The 14,093-nt window shown below is 40.6% G+C and overlaps 1 protein-coding gene and 1 pseudogene across 1 annotated transcript in view; one reads left to right on the top strand and one right to left on the bottom strand.

Moving 5' to 3' along the window:
• LOC145392951 (pyruvate dehydrogenase phosphatase regulatory subunit, mitochondrial-like) overlaps positions 1–14,093 on the bottom strand; it is an 865,738-nt gene that overhangs the window by 440,886 nt on the left and 410,759 nt on the right. The gene's annotated exons all lie outside the window — the stretch shown is intronic.
• LOC145393127 (5S ribosomal RNA) lies at positions 5,733–5,850 on the top strand (annotated as a pseudogene).

Here is a 14,093-nt window from a genome sequence, read left to right as displayed (position 1 = left end):
TGGGGAGGGGCACTAATCCTTCACCAACCCACTTGTTGACATGTAGGGAGCACATATGGTTTGGTTATATGGTTACCTCCCAGCGTAGTAAATGGTTTCTTGGCTTACAGGAAACCATTTGGCTTGTCACTCAATGTAAAGCCACTTGTAAAGGAAAGAAAAGCAATAAGAAGTGACAGGAAAGATGGGAGAAATATGAAGAGAGGAGGGCAGACACAGAAAAAGAATGATAAAGGCTAAGGAAGAAGTAGGCAGCTCTACATCAAGTGAGTGGATGATGGTCGCCACCACCTACCTAACTGTATTTACCTAATTGTGATATACAGGAAATGAACTACGCTCGTGGGGTCCCGTCTCTGTTTCTCGATAAGTCAGATTTTGCTTTAAACTTGTTTAAGTTTTTAGACTGGACGATCTCTTTGTCCAGGATATTCCACAGATCTGTGCATCTGTAAGGAAAACTATATTTCTTGATATCCTTCAAGTTATTTAAGAGGAGCCTGTGGAGTCACGTGGAGAGACAGGCTGACGAATGAGGATATAAAGGAGCGTTGTGGTGTGGATGTGGATGTGATAGGAAGCGTTATGAGGAACACACTGAGGTGGTTTGGCCATGTGGAGAGGATGGAGGGTGAAAGACTGACGAAGAGAGTGTATGTGAGTGAGGTGGAGGGGGGAAGAGGGAGGGGGAGGCCGAGGATGAGATGGAGAGAGGGGGTGGAGAGGTATGTGAGAGAGGGGGGTGTGAGTTGGGAGCAGGGCAGTGAAATGGCAGGGGACAGGGCGACTTGGAGGCGATTTGTTTGTGGCCACCCCAAACGGGATTGAGGCGTGTGGCAATAGATAGATAAATAGATAGCTTGACTTTTTCAATTTCATTCCATGTCCTCTTGTTACTCTCTAATCCCATACAAAACAGATCTTCTCTGTCAATTTCATCTACTCCCATCATGGTCCTGAACACTGGAATCATGTCGCCCCTCTCTCTCCTTTCCTCTAAGGAAGACAAATCCAGCTTTTTCAGCCTCTCACTGTACGACAGATCTGTCAGGCTGGGAACCATCTTGGTTGCTGTTCTTTGTATTCTCTCAATCTTGTTTATATCTTTCTTTTTGTGTAGGGACCACAGTACTGCTGCTTATTCTAACCTGGGGCAGATCAAGGCCACTATCAATTTTTTCATCATCTCCTCATCCATGTAATGAAATGCTACTCTTATGTTAGTCAAGAGTTTATACATATCTCTAACTGTCTTGTTAATATGTTTTTCAGGTGACAAACTGTCCTGGACTAGCACTCCCAAATCTTTCTCTTCTCTTGCTTTTGTGACTGATTCATTACCCATCAAATAATTCAGTGATGCCCTCCTGTTACTTTTGCCCACTTCCACTATTTTACATTTCTTTGCGTTGAATTTTATTTCCCACTTCTGGCTACAATCATGTATCCTATCCAGATCCTCCTGCAACATTTCACAGTTCTCCTCAACCTCTACCTTCCTTAAGCTCTTTGCATCATCAGCAAACAGACTTGCATAACTGTTCACTCCATCTACCACATCATTTGCTTAAATCAGGAACATTACTTGCGCCAACACCGAGCCCTGTAGGACTCCACTTGTTACTTCCCTCCATCCAGAATCCCTATCCTTTATCACTGTCCTCATCTGTCTGTCTCTTAAAAAGTCACTCATCCATTCCAGGAGGTTTCCCTTCAGTCCTCCTATATGCTCTAGTTGCCACATTAGTCTCTTATGGGGTACCTTTTCGAAGGCCTTCTCCAAAGCTAAATACACACAATCCACCCAACTGTCTCTCTTCTGTAGCACGTTGCTCTTGAGTAAAAGCTCAACATGCTGGAAAAACATGACCTTCCACTTCTGAATCCAAACTGACCTTCAGCCAAAATATTCATCTCTTCCTTATTTTATTCATCTATCTTTCAAGATTCTCTCACACAATTTTGCAACCATACTGGTTAGGGACACTGGTCTATAATTCAGGGGTTCTTCCCTGTTTCCTCCCTTACAGATTGGCACCACATTTGCCCTCTTTTATTCATAAGGCACTTTCCCCTCTTCCAGAGAACACCCAATTAAACTGTGAATCCTATCCGCCAGTTGTTGTCTGCATTCCTTCAGTACCCAAGTAGAAATTCCATCAGGTCCTGGGGCTTTCCTTGCATCTTGAGTTTCCAATAATTTATACACTTCCTGTACCTCCACTTTTATATCTTTTATCACTACATTTCTAATCACTCTCTCCCCATCCACAAACTCCTTTTCATAAGTGAAAACTGATTGGAAACATTTGTTCCTTATTTCAGCTTGCATTGCTGCATCTTTATAGACCTCTCCTTCTTCTTTCAGTTTGGTGATTCCTTCCTTGGTAATTCCATCCTTTTGTTTCAAATTGCCACTGACAAATCTATAAAACAGTTTGGGATGATCCTTACATTTGTCTGTTATACCTCTTTCAAAATTCCTTTCTTCCTCTCTACATATTCTTGTATATTCATTTCTAGTTCTTTTATATTCTTCCTTTGTTCTGTTATTACCTCCCATTCTCCAGTTGTTCCATGCCATGTCTCTCTCTTTTTTTGCTATCATACACCTTCTTTTAAATCACTCCTTTTTCCTGTTTCTTTCCCCCTTACTCTTGGCACATATTTTTCTACTCCCGAATTACAGAGGTCTAGAAAGATATCCCACTTCCTCTGTATCTCTCGTTTTTCTGAATTTTCTCCAATCCGCATTTTCGAAAAATCTTCTCAATCCTTTAGAGTATGCTTTCCCAAAGTTGTATCTTCCCAGCCTATAAAGCTCGTCTCTTGGCACCACGTTCCCTATTATCATCTGGAACTCAATGACCACATGATCACTTTTTTCTATAGGGCAGAGATATTTCATGGATTCTATTACATCGGGTTCTTTGGTAAACAATAAATCTAATCTTGCTGGTGTGTCCTCGCCTTGAAATCGCATCTCTTCTTTGACGCACTGCGTCATCACATTCATTGTTATATTTAATAATACAGTGTCCCACGAATCTTCGCTGCCTCCTGAGTCCCATTCCTCCCAGTTCACCTCTTTACAATTGAAGTCACCCATTAAAATTAAATTGTTGCTTTTCTCAATAACTTTCTGTAGATAACTAGCCACATCTGACAACACGTCCTGGTATTCATCGTCATTCCATGCTCTTGTCTTGGGGGAACATACACTTCCGTCATATCTCTCTTGCCATTCTCTCCAATTTCTAATTTCATATTTATCACTTTGGCCATGTGGAGAGGATGGAGGGTGAAAGACTGACGAAGAGAGTGTATGTGAGTGAGGTGGAGGGAGGAAGAGGGAGGGGGAGGCCGAGGATGAGATGGAGGGATGGGGTGGAGAGGTATATGAGAGAGGGGGGTGTGAGTTGGGAGCAGGGCAGTGAAATGGCGGGGGACAGGGCGACTTGGAGGCGATTTGTTTGTGGCCACCCCAAACGGGATTGAGGCATCTGGCAATAGATAGATAGATAGATAGATCACTTCAGCCCTGCCCTCTCCCATTTCCACAGTATCTACATTTATGTTGTTCTTCACTGCTATCATCACTCCTCCTCCCATTTTTTTCTTTTCTGTCTCTTCTCCACAGTTTGTATTTACCATCTCCCATATGGATATCAATATCTTCTCTTAACTTCGTCTCTACAAAGCACATAACATCAAGTTCATGTACCCTCAAGAAATTGTTGATTTCTAACCTTGTTGATATTAAACCATGAACATAAGTAAAAGCAACCTGCAAATGATCTTTGTTGTTTTTTATACCCTCTTCTCTCCTTCTCTCAGTCAGTACCACTTCTTCAATTTTTGATCAATAACTCTCCAATAAAACACTGTCTTCTCTTCCTCCATTCTCTGTTCGTTTTTTGCCTTTGCTTCCTTTACTAACTCCTTTATTTTAGCTCATTCTTCCTCATTTGCATCTCTCCTTACCCAAACAATTTTGAACCCTTCTTTGTCTGATAATTTCTATGTTCTACTGATGATTTCGTTTCCCATTACCTGGGACTTAAACTTTACCTTCAATGGCCTCGCCCCTCCTTCCTCGTACTTTTCTAACTTAAACACTTCTTCAATCTCTTCTTGAGCTTTGTTGGTACCCTCCATAACAACTGATATTATTTCTTTAACCTTACTCAGTGCTTCTCTTTCTCTTTCTGATCTTACTGTCATACATTTTTCTTTTCTATCTATCTATGTACTGCCCAACGCCTCAATCCCGTACGGGGTGGCCATAAACAAATCGTCTCCACGTCACCCTGTCCTCCGCCATTTCACTGCCCTGCTCCGAACTCACACCCCCCTCTCTCATATTTTTCTTTTAATCCTGAAATTACTACACATTTTTTCTTAACAGCTACATCCCTGACTAAAGATTCTCTACTTCTCAGTACCCTAACTACTTCCTTCTCGACCTTTTCCTTCCTTTGTTGTTCTATAATCTCTTTCTATCTATCTATTGCCAGATGCCTCAATCCCGTTTGGGGTGGTCACAAACAAATCGCCTCCACGTTGCCCTGTCCTCCACCATTTCACTGCCCTGCTCCCAACTCACACCCCCGTCTCTCATATACCTCTCCACCCCATCCCTCCATCTCATCCTCGGCCTCCCCCTCCCTCTTCCCCCCTCCACCTCACTCACATGCACTCTCTTCTTCCACCTCTTATGTTGCTCCCTGATTTCCTTAATGTGCTCATCTTGCATCCTTGATTTAGATTCATACTCATCTAGTTTACCTTTCATCCTGTTCCTTTCATCTTCCAACCTCTTATTCTCCCTCTTGAGCTGTTTTGTTTCATTAGAGGCAGATTCATTACTCACTTTTAATTCTGTGGCTTCTCTTTCTTGTTCATCATTGCGTGTGCAAACTTTTTCTAGTTTATTCTGTAGAATTTTGATATCTTTATCCTGCTCTAAGGTCCGTTCCTGCAACCCTCTAATTACTGCCCATACCTTTTTAACTCCTGGACATTCCTCTCCGCTGTTCTCTCTACTCCTGCTACTCTTGTTTGGTTCAGCTTAATACTTCCATTTTCCACATCATCTTCGAAGAAGCCCGCAAAATCCCCCTCACCACTTGTAAACAAAGCACGGTCCCTCTCCGCCATGATGCAACCATATGGAAATTTTCTATTTCCACAATAGCTTGTACTCTTTATGACCAAAACTGCATTTTTTTTTTAAACTACTGTCCAGTGGGACCACCACTCACACACTCATTCACATAATCACAATAGGCTGGTCTCCTTTTTGCCGCTGATTCAGTGATAATTTCCCCACAATCCAGGAAAAGCTCCATCTCTGTCGGGGGCCTGTGTGTGTGTGTGTGTGTGTGTGTGTGTGTGTGTGTGTGTGTGTGTGTGTGTGTGTGTGTGTTCTTACCTAATTGTTCTTATCTAACTGTATCTTTACAGGAATGAGTCAAGCTCGTACTGTCCAGTGTCTTAAACCATATTTATCGTACATATCCTTAAATCTGTGAATTGTTTTGGCACACACTATTTCATTTGGTAGTGCATTCCACTGATCAATTGCTCTGTTTGGGAAACGAATTTCCTCACGTCTTTATCACCTCTCTTCTTATGCAGTTTTTTGCAATGTCCTCTTGCTGATGCTTCCCCATAGGTTAAGTAATCATTTATGTCTATTTTCTCCTTCCCTGATATGCATTTATATAGCATTATCATGCCATACCACGTTGAGTACACCGCTTCCCGTCCGATCAGCGAAGTTAAGCAACGTTGGGTCTGGTTAGTACTTGGATGGGTGACCGCCTGGGAGCACCAGATGCTGTTGGCATCCCTACGTGTCAAGTGGGGTTGGTGGAGGATTAGTGCCCCTCCCTGTAAAACAGTTAACTCTAAGCCCTTGGCCACCCCGTTTGGGATACATGGCGTCTGGCAATGAATGAATGTCACCTCTTTTCCTTCTCTCCTGTAGTGTTGGTAGATTCAGTTTATTTAGTCTTTCTTCGTAGCTTAGATCCCTTAAGCTTGGTATCCATCTTGTAGCGGCCCTTTGAACTTTTTCAATCTTGTCTATGTGTTTTTTGAGATGAGGACTCCAGACTACTGATGCATACTCCAGGGTTGGTCTGATGAATGATGTTATTATCCTTCTTAGCATGTCTTCATTTATGTATGTGAATGCTATTCTCATATTTGCAAGCAGTGTATATATGTTCCGTACCTTTTCACTGATGTGGTCAGCCGGAGATAGTCTGTTATTGATAATCACACCTAGGTCCTTCTCTCTTTCTGATGTGTGTTTATTTCCTAATGTATAATCCCAATCAGGTATTTTTCCACTTTTACCAAATTTGATTACAAGACACTTGTCCACATTGAATTCCATTTGCCATGTATTACTCCATTCATGAAGTTTATTTAATTCTTCTTGTAGCTCTTTACAAGAGTCTGTGTTAGTAATTCTCCTTTGTATTTTTGCATCATCTGCAAACATATTTAGATAGCTTTCATTTCCAGTGTTACTGTCTATATCATTTATATATACACTAAAAACATGATTGGTGTGTGTGTGTGTGTGTGTGTGTGTGTGTGTGTGTGTGTGTGTGTGTGTGTGTGTGTGTTTTTACCTAATTGTTCTTACAATTAGGTAAGAACACACACAGTCTTACACACACAAGGAAGAGGCAACACACGAGTCGGACTGAGAATACCTAAGTTGTATCTATTTATGGGTCAAGCTCGTTCTAGACTAATTTAAGTGATGATCTAACATATAAAAACAAGTAATAGCAAAGAAAGTGTAGCCAAAAGTAAGTAAACATCTATAAATCAGTGTCAAGGAATGCGCTGAATTTCCTTACGTCAGCAGCCATCTACACAACACCAAGGCAAGCACAGAAGTAGTGATTATCTTTTCTTTAAGATGGTTTCATATTTTGGAAAGATGTCCTTAGAAGGTGCTAAGAGATGAGACAATGGTAAAAAACAGGATGATGATTTCTACCCAGAACTGGTTGAAAAGGAAAATTAAGACATGTTAGATGAAAAAGTAAACAGGCTAGAGAGAACCATTCAAACAGATATCAATAAAATCAAGAATGAGCTACAAAGACAGAAGGAAAAAAAAATGACAAAATTAATAAAGGAACTAAACAGAAAAGCCACGACAACAGATGAACCATCAGCTGACGTACATTCACTTAGAACGAAGGCTAGTGAAATAGGATGGACAGTTGTCAACCATGAGTGAATTATGGATGATTTCAGAAATAATATGGAGAAAATCAGGCAAGCAAGCAGTTTGATAGACCAAAGTACTGTACTAATATTGAAGAGAAAATAACACAGGTAAATGAAATGGTGAGAAATTACAAACATGAGGTATAAACTACATATGCTGAAATGGTGAAAGTAAAGAATCGTTTAGATACAAAGGAAGAAGAAACAAACGTAAGAAAGGAAGTAAAAAAAAATCATAAAAACAACTCTAAACTGGGCAGGGGAGCTGCAGAGATCAACAAATCTATAGTAATCACTGGCATAGCTGAAGAAGCAATAAAAAACAGAATTTCATGGGACAAAAAGATGGAAAATATGATGAACATATGGTACTGATGCAAGCATCAAAGGATATCTGTCATAAAGATATAGAAGAAAATAAAAGGCTTGGGAAATAGGAGAGAAGTAAGTCAAGGCTTCTGAAAGTAACTTTCCACAGTGCAAATACTGTGGAGAAAATATTAAAATATGCCAACAAACTCATGGAAAAACAGGAATTTTAAAAGTATGGATAAAAAGATCCCTAACACAAGAGGAACTGGGAACACTAAAGGAGAAGAGGGAGGAAGCAAAAACAAAGAAAGAAGAAAGATCAGAGGAAGAGAAGAGTTAATTTTTTTTACAAAGTAATTAGATTACAGGTACGAAAGTGGTACATAACCAACAGGGAATAAAAAGAAGGAAGATAGTAGGCTCAAGCTATGGCAAGTATGTAAACAAGATGATTAAGTTGGCATTCTCAAGTGTAGATGGAATGGCATCTAAACTTTTACAGATGAAAGATTATACCAAAGAAACAACATATTATTTGCCTAAACGAAACAAAATTAACCTCAAGGATATAAAACAATACCCTGAACTTTGAGGAATAAAATACATGGAGAAGAGATACGAATTTAAAAAAAAGAGGAGGATTGATAATATTAACCCCTAAAACGCGGGGCGTCGCGTTTGCGAAGCTTGCCGAAAAGGACATAACGGCGGAGCGTCGCGTTTGCGATTCGAGCTAATTTTGAATAAACGCGGGCAAGGATGTTCTAGCTGGTATTGTCTATCAGTACCACCACCCTTTAGCTACAATTAGCATACTTGACCTTTGTACTACTGACCTCCGTTGTTGCCAAGTATCGTGTTTTCCCCCATCCCCCCCCCACCACAGCCCGGCCAGCCTGGCTGTGATACATGGCAGCGCTCTGACTGCTCAGAACTGTAAATCTGTGCTCTCCTCTCACAAGCAGTTTATGCTAATAGGAAACGCTTGTTTCCCCAGTTGTAACACTAGCTTTTTTTCGCACGGTTTGCCCCTGTTTAGCGTCAGTTTACCGCAGGCTGTCAAAGTGACATTATGGCGAGTTCTAGCTCTTCCGAGTCAGTGCGAGCGGCCGACAGGAACGAGAATAAAGTGACGGGCGTAAGGCAGAATAAGTGCGCTGCAGTGATCTTTTGGGAAGTAATATGATTGAAAATAATGTAGTATACGTGTTTTTAGCTGTAAAATGGAAATGTTTGTTGAGTGACGGGAAGACCGCCGCCGCGCGCATGTCGGCCGCACGCTCCGTTGATTTTAGTCTTATTTTCAGTGCTTATTGTACAAATACAGATTTCAAACTACCTGTACTTTGTAGTATAAAGTTTACTGTGACAGAATGAGGCTGTGGTAGAGGGGAAACCAGGTTGCTGGAGGTGTGAAGGTGAAGATTTTGTTACCCAACTTTGCAAGTCTCCACAAGTCCTTGGGTAGTCCACGAAGGCTCAACACCTGTCTCTGGAGAAAGCTGAATGTAAGTACTATCTGCCATACCAAGTATAATGTTCTAGGGTTAATCTCTGATTTTTGGCTAATATTTTCCTACAGGTACTCAGACCACGATCGAACGCCGCCACCCGGGGGGAGGTCGGCTGTCCATTGGCCGTGTATTAGGGGTTAACAAAGAAAAATCTACAAGTCAAAGAAACAGAAGTAGACATACCCTCACATGAAGAACTGACTGTAGTAGACACTAAAACATCTGAAGGGAAAGTGCGGCAAATTTATACATGCCATCCAAAACAAACACTTGGGAAAGAGGCGAATATGAAGACCGGCAAAAAGCACAATTCACAGTTTAAGAGCTTTACTACAAAGAATGGAAGAGAAATCTGAAAGAATTATATAACTGGAGATTTCAATACAATTATAAAATGGAATACTCTAATGTAACAAGCCATAAAAGCTGTTGGGACCAAAAGCTCCTGGATCTTGTGTAGGATTTTTACCCAACACAAGAGGTAAAGGAAAACACCAGAAAATGAGGACTTGATGATCCATCAGTACCAGATCTTACATTTACTAGACAAGTAAATGATCATCATCATCCAATCCTACACTGCGCCATGAGGAGCATAGGAGCCCGGGGCTAGGCAGTTGGTCCCAACATTTAAGATGAGAGTGACCAGCCTCACTCATCCCTGAGTGGTATTACATGAGCAATCAACCCCAACCACTCCTTGGATATAAACCATCACCAGCACAATCCGACTGGAGCGCAATAATTACCCACTAAAACCACCAGGCGCCAAAATCTGGTTATATGATTACCACCCAGCGTAGTAAATGCTTTCCTGGTGTACAGGAAACCATTTGGCTTGTCACTCAGTGTAGAGTCATCCACATGCTGCAGGAAGAGGAAAGAATGAAGGAAAGAAAGACAGAAGAGGGAGAGTACAGTCACCTGTAGGCAGAAGGACAAGGAAAGAATGAAGGAAAGAAAGACAGAAGAGAAAGGAAGGAATGAAGGATGGAGAGGAAAGGGCAGACACCCGAGAGCAGCACTACATCGAGTGAGTGGATGGTGAGCGCCCCCACCTACCACAAAAGAAAATGATATTGACAATATAATGTATCACCCTCCATTTGGCAAAAATGACCATGCAGTATTAAATTGCAACTTCAGGATTGCATATGACATAGTTAACAGTCATGAGAGTTACAAAAAGAACCTAAACTACAAAATGGGCAACTACCATGACCTAAAGATGTACTTCTCAGAAATACATTGGGAAAAGGAGCTTAGAGGACAAGATTAATATGCAATATATAGAAAATTCTGTGATTTTTATGAAATAAGAGTCCAAAATTACATCCCACAGCACAAAAAACAGAAATGAAAATAAAGAAATTATTTAATACTGTACAGAATGTAAAAAATCAACCGAAAAAGAGACTTGCTGTGGAATAGATAAAGAAGACAACAGTGAGAGGGCATATAAAAACTAGAAACAGGCAAGAAATGATTATACAAGGATAAGGAGAGAAGCTCAAACACAGTTTGAGGAAGACATTACAAATAAAAATAGTGATCAACCTATTTTACAGCTACATCTGAGGCAAACCAAAGTTAAAGATAAAATACAGTCCATTATGGATGAGGGGATCATCTATACACAAGAGAAAGATATTTGCAAAGCACTAAATGAAAATTTCCAATCAGTTTTTACAGAAGAAAATAATTTTGAGAGAGATGATATGGAACCACACATATTACCAGATATACAAATGTCAGAAAAAGATCTATGGGAAAAGTTATGTAAATTAGACAAGGAAGAGCAAGTGGTCCTAATGAAATTTCAGTTTCGGTGCTTCGTGAATGTGCAGAAGAGTTAAGCGGACCATTATACTTAATATTCAAGGAATCCTTAGGTCAAGGCAAATTACATGATATTTGGAAGAAAGCAAACATTGTTCCCCTATTCAATAAAGAGAATAGACAGAATCCACTCAACTACCAACCAGTATCACTGACCAGTGTTATAAGATACTAGAAAAACTGCTAAAAAAAAGTTTGGGTAAACCATCTAGAAGAACACAATATGATAACAGAAAGGCAGTTCGGTTTTACAAAGAGAAAATCATGTGTTACTACTCCATTAAGCTACTATGACAGAGCTGCAGAAACATTACAGAGAAGAGAAGGATGGGTGGATGGTATCTATCTAGATTTCAAGAAAGCATATGACAGAGTACCACACCAAAGACTTTATGGAAACTGTACCATCAAAAAGGAATCCAAGGCAACCTGTACTGCTAGATTAAAGATTTTCTCAGAAAAAGGGATATGAGAACATTACTAAGGGGTCATTACTCATCACGGAGGGAAGTGGCTAGCAGAGTTCCACAGGGCTCAATGCTGGCACCAATTGTTTTTAGTGTATTTAAATGGCATAGACAGTAACACTGGAAATGAATGCTGTTTGTTGATGATACAAAAATACAAAGGAGAATTACTAACACAGACTCTTGCAGACAGCTACAAGAAGAATTAAATAAGCTTCATGAATGGAGCAATAAATGGCAAATGGAATTCAAAGTGGACAAGAGACATGTAATTAAGTTTGGTATAAGCAGAAAAAGACGAGATTGGGATAATAAGTTAGGAAGTTCAACCCTACACATATCAGAATGAGAAAAGGGCCTAGAAGTAATTATCAATAACAGACTACCTCTGGCTGACTGCATCAGTGAGAAGTTACAGAACATGTATACTATCTATCTATCTATTGCCAGATGCCTCAATCCCGTTTGGGGTGGCCACAAACAAATCGCCTCCAAGTCGCCCTGTCCCCTGCCATTTCACTGCCTTGCTCCCAACTCACACCCCCCTCTCTCATATACCTCTCCACCCCATCCCTCCATCTCATCCTCGGCCTCCCCCTCCCTCTTCCCCCCTCCACCTCACTCACATACACTCTCTTCGTCAGTCTTTCACCCTCCATCCTCTCCATATGGCCAAACCACCTCAGTGTGTTCCTCATAACGCTTCCTATCACATCCACATCCACACCACAACGCTCCTTAATATCCTCATTCGTCAGCCTGTCTCTCCATGTGACTCCACAGGCTCCTCTTAAATAACTCATTTCCACTGCTCCCATTCTTGACTTGTGTCCTTCCAACAACGTCCAAGCTTCACTTCCATATGTTAGAGTTGGTATCACAATACTGTCATGTAGTAACTTTTTCACTTCCATGCTCACTTCCCTGTTTCTTATCACTGCTTTCAAAGAACCAGCAACCTTTCTTCCCTGCTGTACCCTTTCAAGCACTTCACCCTCCAAACCTCCATCCTTACTCATCACACTACCCAAGTACTTAAACGTACTCACATTTTCCAATTCCTCACCATCCAACCTCGCTGTACATTCACTGACTTCACCTCTCTCAAAGACCATCACTTTACTCTTCCGTACATTCACCTTTAGATTCCATTTCTTATACACACTCTCCCAAACTCATCCACCAAGCCTTGCAGCTCCCCTTCGTCTTCACTCAACAACACAGTATCATCTGCAAACAACAATACAGGGAGTTTCCAAACACTATCCTCTCTCACCAGGGCCACTCCAACATCCACTACTCTACCTTGTACCTCTTTTATTACCCCATCCATGTACAGATGGAACAACCATGGAGACATGACACATCCCTGTTTCAACCCAACTTTCAAAGAGAAAAATTCACTTAGTTCACATTCCACACATACTGCAGCCTTAGCACCATCGTACATACTCTTCACAGCATTCAACAACTTCCCATCTACTCCATATATTCTTAATACTTTCCACAATCCTTGTCTATCCAACCTGTCATATGCTTTCTCCAAATCCATGAAAGCCGCATACAACTTCATTCCCTTCTCTAGAAACTTTTCCACTAAAGATCTAAGAATGAATATCTGATCTACACAACCTCTTCCCATCCTAAAGCCTCCCTGTTTTTCTCCAACTAATTTCTCTGTTCTTTCTCTAACTCTGTCAGTAAGTATCCTACCATACACTTTTCCTATTATACTAAGAAGACAAATGCCCCTATGATTACAACACACTTCTTTTTCCCGTTTTCCTTTGTACAAGGGAATAATTATACCTGACTTCCAATCCTCCGGGACTCTACCTTCCTCCCAGGCCAATCTGCACATCTTCCACATCCATTCTACTACTATCTCTCCCCCATGCTTCAGCATTTCACCACACACTCCAAGGAGACCACACAAGCCGCCACCGCTCCGTACACGGCCAACTTGACCAGTGGCATTACCTAAATTAGAATCTTTATATGAGTCAAGCTCTGTACCAGGTTAGACTAAATGGCATTCTGATTTAAAAAAAAAAAGAAAAAAAAAAAAAGAAGTTTTAGGCAAGACATGTTCAAACAGAAAAGAAAACAAATTAGAGTAAGAATGCGCACAATCAGCTGATCGTTTGTTTTGTCTACAACTGCCCCAGAGAATGTAAGTACCATTGGTGCTTTTAGTACTGCAAAATGACCACATACTTTAGTAAAGCAAATTTGGAAAAGAAAAGGGATAAAGGTAGGAAGTAAGACGATGATTTCTACCAAGAACTTGTTGAAATGGAGACACAATAAACTAGTGGAACGAGTACACAGGCTATAGATGGCGTTTCAAAATGAGATTGATGAAATGAAGAAAAAGATGCACTTTCAAAAGGAGGAAATAAAAAAATTAGGAAAGGAAGTCAACAAGAAAGACACAACCATAGATGAATTGACAGTAGAATTGGGTTCACTTTGGAGAAAAATAAGTGAAATGGCAAAGTACAGTAGTCAACCACAAGAGTATTATGGAAGAGTTTAAAAATGATACAGAGACAATTAGGCAAGTAAGCAGTCTGATAGACCAGAGCAGTGATTTTGAGGAGAAGATAACACAGGTGAATGCAGCTGTGCAAAGCTTCAAAAATGATGTGGAAACCACTTATGCTTAAATGGTGAAAGTAAAGAAAGACTTAGAAACAAG

The sequence above is a fragment of the Coenobita brevimanus genome, chromosome 23 (genome assembly GCF_032717465.1).
Source record: "Coenobita brevimanus isolate Jiangsu-jjx chromosome 23, ASM3271746v2, whole genome shotgun sequence".
Classification (NCBI taxonomy): Eukaryota; Metazoa; Arthropoda; class Malacostraca; order Decapoda; family Coenobitidae; genus Coenobita; species Coenobita brevimanus.
This window is presented reverse-complemented; position numbering and strand designations above follow the sequence as displayed.